Source organism: Manacus vitellinus, unplaced genomic scaffold (assembly GCF_001715985.3).
Source record: "Manacus vitellinus isolate BGI_N305 unplaced genomic scaffold, ASM171598v3 scaffold_1_pilon, whole genome shotgun sequence".
Taxonomy (NCBI): Eukaryota; Metazoa; Chordata; class Aves; order Passeriformes; family Pipridae; genus Manacus; species Manacus vitellinus.
This window is the reverse complement of record NW_021939396.1, coordinates 34,941,818-34,948,667: the sequence shown is the minus strand read 5'-3', so window position 1 is coordinate 34,948,667 and position 6,850 is coordinate 34,941,818. Positions and strand designations below refer to the sequence as shown.

The 6,850-nt window shown below is 38.1% G+C and overlaps 1 long non-coding RNA gene across 1 annotated transcript; it reads left to right on the top strand.

Moving 5' to 3' along the window:
• The first annotated feature begins 1,214 nt into the window (after positions 1-1,214).
• LOC108640932 lies at positions 1,215-6,422 on the top strand. Its single transcript, XR_001921602.1, has 3 exons — positions 1,215-1,610; positions 2,713-2,782; positions 5,448-6,422. It is a non-coding gene; the product is annotated as an uncharacterized LOC108640932 (long non-coding RNA).
• The last annotated feature ends 428 nt before the right edge of the window (positions 6,423-6,850 follow it).

Genomic DNA, 6,850 nt, shown 5'->3' with positions numbered 1-6,850 from the left:
GTAGAGAACAGGGAAGTCTTTTAAATGTGTTGTGTCCTGAGCAACCTGAAGGACTCAGTTAAACTCTTTGCAGGATTACAAACATGAACTGACTACCCCTGCACTAAGGCATTATCTCCACCACATCTCATTCCTTCTTGTTTTCTTGGAAATCAGCACTAAAGCTTTGTTATAAACATTCTATACTTCCACAGCAAAAGAAACATAAATATGTAAGTGAGCCTGCTACTGCCAATCTCGCAATGTAATTTTAAAAATATTTCTTACTGCTTGGAAAGAAGTGGAACTTTGGAATAGATGGAGGTTCTTTTGGAAAGCTTTCAGAAACAGAGAACCTTCCTCCCTTCTAAACTACAGTAGCAATAATAATGGTGGTGACGATGATGATGGAGCACATAAAAAATGGATGTAAGGAAGGTCTGAAGACCCAGCTGATGAACTATGCCATCTAGAGCCATGTGTTTCCCCTTCCGATGTCACATCGCTGCCGTAGGTTGAGGTTATGGCAGCGGCATCTGAAAGTAACCTGCATTTAATATTCACCACTTGCCTTCTTACTCCAAGAACAGAACAAAAACCCTGCTCTCAGCAATTTTTCTTGGGGGTAGTCTGATTTCCAAGGCTTCTCATGGAGAGGAGCAGGGAGCACTGCCTGCCAGCCTCTCCTTGAGTTAGAAGAACACACCCACGCCCTCCCACTACTCCCTCCCCCCTTTTTTTTTTTTTTTATAAAATTGTTTTTCCTTTTTCCCCCTCCTTAAGCGACGCCTGCCCGGAGCCAGAGGGGCAGAGCTTGGCCCCGGGACGGCCGCGGGACGCCCCCGGGCGCTGCCCCGGGGGGCCGGGCGGGATGCGGGACGATGCGGCCCCTCCGCCGGCACCGCCGCGACCCCTGCCGGCCGCGCACGGAGCATCGCCCAGCGCAGCGCAAGCCCCGCTCAAGTCTCGCCCAAACCCGGCGCGGCAGAACACGAGAAACTTCCAAGTACGAACCGTTCAGAAGCAATGTTCCGAATCAAAAATAGCTTACAAATGTCACTCTAAAATGCTTTGCAACGTAGAGCGTGAGAAGTGATCCTTTCATGCCTTCCCAGTGGGAAGCGAGGCTATCTGTCTCATGTAGGCTCAGATCTGTAGAGTATCATCTGTGACACGAAAATATGAAGGGAAACGAGCTACTACCTCCTTACTGCAGCTGTTGAGGCAGTCTGGGGCATCAGTTTCACTCAGGGGTGAATGGTCCTACTATAGCAAGAGGCAGATTCAAGGTATTGTCCAATTTACAGACACAGGCCAGTCATTTTCAAAAAGTTAAAATTTAGTTTTTGAACTGGGATGATTAAACGCCAACATTTCATTTTATTTCACTTATCCTGTACTCAAGGTGGTGGCTAAGAAAGGTGTAGAGCACAGGTAAGTCAGGCAATAAGCAAAGCAAGCTTTCCAGCAGAACAAGCACTGTCCCACTGTCTCCACCCTGAAGGGCTGCTCAAGCAGCAGGATCTTCCCACTGAGAGAAGCAGAGGAGAAACAGTGTGTCTGGTGCTTCAAGGCCTGGTGCACGGTGATGACTGCCACACGGCAGGAAAGTGGATGAGCCAGCCAGCAAGGTATGTAATGAGATTAATTTTCATACTCTGCACAAAATTCCCCACATTTCTTTTGTATTACTTAGCTCCTCTGGTACTGATAAATTACCACAATACTGAGGAGTGAGAGGAGTGAGATAATAGAGATAGTAATTTGCAGTCTAATGTAAATTAATTTTTACTTAATCAGGAACTGCTTTAATAGCATGGTGGATATTAAGAATACCACACTACTCTATACTAAATGTTTGTGTGTCAGATGTAGTCTTATAAAAACCTGACTAAAGAAGTCCCACAATCAGAAAACAGGGAAGAAATATCAAATTTTAAATATGCTGTTGGTATAAAATATTTTAAATTGTAAATCAAGGACAAATTAATTAACAGGAGGAACCTGTTAAATTAACTTGTTGTACTGTTTATACTAAGGTTGCTTTATAATTTGCCATATTAAAGTAATTCTGTTTATTAGGCGGTGAAGTACAGTTTGCATGTTAAATGGTATTAACTAAAATACACACTCAATACTTGTACAATAGTACTTAAAATGTAATCTAAGGTTGTTAACTCCGTCACTAATAAGTTTTGTATAAATTTTTTGTACAAGAAAATGCAAGATGAAATACTCTGTTTACAGCAACTAACTAGTGTATATTTGAACTGATCTTAATGAATGCAGCTGGTAAAGAAGTTAATAAGCAAGGTAATAGTATTATTTTCTTAGAAATTTTAACAGAGAATAACATAATTATTTGAAGAATTATTACAGTATTGGAACATGGAACATACATAGGTCTTTCCAACTTCAGAGGGTTATGACCCAGCACTGTGATGTCATTTGGCACAACCTGTATAAAACAACTGTTCAGTCTTTTCTGAACCCAAAACTTATTCCATACACTATTCCTACCTCACAAACTAGATCTAGTAGAGGTGTTGAAAGTATTTTTGGACCATTTAAACCATATATTATTTGATTTACTGTTATACGTCTAGTGTATGAGACAATCAACTGAGAGAATATTTTTTAACGAATGTACAGGTCTCTGTAAAAATCTCTTACCTTCACGCTGTTGTTTTTCAAACCCAATTAAGAACTTTTTGCTATTTGTCATTTCTTCAGGTAATACATGCTCAGCCTACTAATATTTGTGGATAAAATGAAAAGAGCAGCTGTGACAGGAAAACTAAAGGTACAGTCTTTAAATTTTTACCATCAATACTTCCAAGTAATCTGCCAGACTGGGTGAAGTCCATTAAAAATCAAGGGCACAACTTCTTTCAAATTAGAAAAATTCAAATATGTCTGACTCCTATTAAATTGAACAGAGGAATAAAAATTATTATGTGGCTGTCACTAATTAAAGCAATAATTAGTGAGATGTTGACCTATTTTAAAGATTTATAGTTTCTCATCTCTCCTCTGTAGAGGATTCTAAGGGCCAATCAGAATAAATCATTTCCTTGGAAAGAGTACCAAAATCCCAAAAGAAAACAGAAAAATCTGTGGGGTTTTCTTCTTTGCATTTCTTTTGCTCAATTTCAAACAATTAAAATGTCAGATTCCCCACATTAGTCAAACCGGTGACATCAGCTATAGGTTTCAGGTCATGAGTATTTAAGAAATACATAGAAACCTCTCAGGTAAAAAGAAAGAAGTGTTAATTTTATCTTGGTAGGTGTAAAATCAAAACAATATATGTACCTGTTCAGATAGATCTTCTGCACTTATATGTTCACAAACTTAATTTTAGTAAGCTTGACTTTTTAGCAAGATGTTGCACTCTTAGATCAAGAGCCAGGTTTAAACATGCATGGTCAAGATTTGAAGCACATAGGATGCAATACACATTTCAAAAGGAACTCCATCCTTCCCTAAATGAAGTCTTGATTTAAGATGGCGCTGCAGCACATACTGCAGTCCCCAGCTGTGCTTCAGATCCATAGCTACGTACTGGAATACGAGCCCCCCTAACTGCCAGGACAGGACAAACACTTTGAGACTGCTGAATCCCTTTGAACTGAAGGTTCATACTACTAACACAGCAATGGGTCTGACCAAGGTCAGTGTTCACACTACACTATTAGTGCAGTCAATTAAATGCATCCAAGGGCTTCCTAATAATATAGACGCAATAAAAATAGAGCATTAATCCTGCATAAAGAGAAATAATACATAATAATAGCAGAGTTGGCCCAGAAACACTTTTCTGTATCTATGAAAAATGTAGGATTTCTGGAATACTGTGTGAGAAAGAACACAATCACTTTACAGAATGGGAATAATAGAAACAAAACAAATGTCGCTTGAGAACACGGAACATCATGGCCTGGAATGAATGAAACTATTTCATGTTGTAAGTTAGGACTGCAAGTGTCTGAAAACAGAGGGAGGAAGAGGACTTGGGGTATTATTTTGTTGCATAATATCTGTATGCTACATGTGTGATATACACCTGGAAAAAAAAAAGCTAGTGGGATGCTATTAGAGGAAATTATTTTATGCTCTAACCCTAGATGTAGGCAAGCTTTCATTGGGATTATGTCGCCCCATTAATCATGGTCAAGCAAAAGGCTACTAAGATAGCAAAGAGGATGAAGAATCTCCAGTCATGATCTGATCACAAGAACTTGATTTGTCAGCTCTGCAAAGTGAAGTCAGAGGAGAAGTATGACAGCTCTTGGCAAATATCAGAGGACAAACAATGCTAAGATAGGCAAAGAAGTAATTGTACTACTAGGATGCTAGCACTAATGTTACCTTGAAAAAAAATCCAAACCCCTAACCTAAGCATAAAGGGAACTAAATTAATAAATAGCCTTCTCATAAACTGGTAGAGGACAAGAAAAAATCATTTGAAGAGTGAGTAACAGAATTCGTTTACTAGGAAGAGTATTCTGACTGTTTTCTGAAAAAAAAAAAAAAAAGAATAGGTCTCAGGCTGGATCAAGAAAAATATTTCTTGTGTATTTAGGAGCTCAAAATCTAGGACATTTTTAAAATAAGAGCATGTTTTGAAAGGGAATTAGAGAAAGAACGAGAACAAAAGAGAAAGTGAAAGAGGAAGAGACAGAAAAAAAGGAGAAACAAAGAGAAATAGGAAGAAACTGAGAAAAGGAAGGAAGAGAAGGATTTTCAAATAAAAGAAAATGTTCACAACAAGGTGTTTGAATCCATTAATTCAAGGTTAATTTTTGAATTGGATAAATTAACAAAATGTACAATTTCACTGCTTGGTTTCAATGAGTCAGCAATTTTTTCTTACACATATTATTAAAAAATTCTAGGTGCACTGCTATATGAACAACCTCTGTTCTTCCTTGAAGTGTTCCTTCTGTCACTATGCAAAACGTGCATAATAAGATACACTTTAATATGTCAATAATATTGTAAGCTTACAGGAACAGAAAATCCAGGTATGTTACGGCTGTCCTAAAATTACTGGAAATAAATTCTCTAAATCAAAGGATTCAAAAGCTTTTTTTTTTTTTTTTTATTTTTCTGACTTTAAGCAAAGAGATAAGGAAAATGCAAAGATGACTTGTTTACAGGTTTTGTAGATTGATAGAAGAACATTTAGCAAGGTTTATGTTATACTAACTGCAAGCAATCAAAGAAACACAGGTCCTGGATGTTTATGATTCGGAACACAGATATATTGTTTTTGTCTGCATGGTGATTTGCATACAGGGATATAGAGATTAAAGATATGGATAAATCAATGCACCCCAGATACCAACTATATTAACGTTAATCCATTTTCAAATAATTAGCAGTCCATAAAGGCATGTTACATCATATTATAAATTTCAGCAATATATAAACTTCTTTTTTTTTATTTTCTCTCAACTTTGGAGACAACGAACACATCAGAGAAAAGACACCTAAGGATGCAAAGTCTTAAGGAATCCTAAATACAGGACAACAAGAAGTTAGAAATGAAAACACCTGACTGTTTTTACCATCTTAAACTACAGAAAAACACTGCCACCTTTGCAGATACAACACATGAGCCTGCAAGATGAAGGCTGTTCTGTGGCTCACGTGTGGATGTGAAGGAACAAAGACTACCCAAGCTCACCTGCATGGAAACTGTGAAACTGCCTGGAAAATTTGGGGAGTACTGAGCTGAGCATTTATCATGAAGACTGCCACCGATTCTGAGTAGAAATGAAGAATGAGTTTCTATTCAAACTTAAGTGAAGAGAAATAATTCTGCAACCTCAGAAGTTTATAGAGCAATATGGAGAAGCACAGAAAGGAGACAAATAGTTCAAAGTACAATAGAACGGTGAAAAGTACTTTTTTTTTTATTTATAATGCGTTTTCTTCTGTTGCCTGTGCTCATCCTTTTGTGTTCAGCTTAAGACAGTTGTTCAAACAAACTTCTTTAACATTTTGTGGGCAAACACAAAAAATCAATAGATTTTTATGTCTCCACATGCACATGGTTTTGTTCAATTTATTCAAGCACTCACCCTCTCAGAAAGTAAGAACAATTTTGTCCAGCAAGCAAGAACTACAAACAGGTTCCAAGTGATTAAGGGATGGCTTTGAAGAACCTTTTTCTGGTGAAAACTTGTCAGCAGAAGCTGTGTTTGTTGGATTCTTGACCGCAGGATATTTCTTCCTTGAGCCACATGAAGTAGGATGAAGGGCAGAGGAGACAGTGATTTGGGATAAACCCAGAGGACTGGGACTGCAGTTCCAGCCCAAAACCTAACTTGAAGGAGGGGATATGAGTCTGATAAGGAACAGGAGGACAAATCTTTCTTTCTTCTTATATGTGCCCAGATCTGGAATTTAGAAAGACCAATAAAGGCAAGCAGTAGCTAAGTACAGGCAGGAAAAGGCAATAACAACGCATTTGAAGCAATTACAAATGTTGGAGCTAAATCAGAAAAGCCCTGTCAGTGAAAGAGAAAGATGGTTGATCTTTCGAAATGCTCCTGAAAAATCCCTGCAAAATAGGCACTAGAAAGTTGGCTTTGAATCTGCTAGACTTACACAGAAACACTAAATTATTGTGTCACATATAGACTCCTTACCTAATGCAATACAAATCAATATAACACACACAAGTATTCCATGTTTCCTCATCCAAAACTCTGCATTTCCCTGTCATGTTTCGGGGTTTGCATCCTGTAGCACATGATTCCTACATTTTCCTTAATTTTAGAAACCTAGCAACCTAGTCATACTAGCAACCTCTCTTCTGTCTGAGAAGGACAAGGTGGGGTTTTAACCATCAATGCTGCTG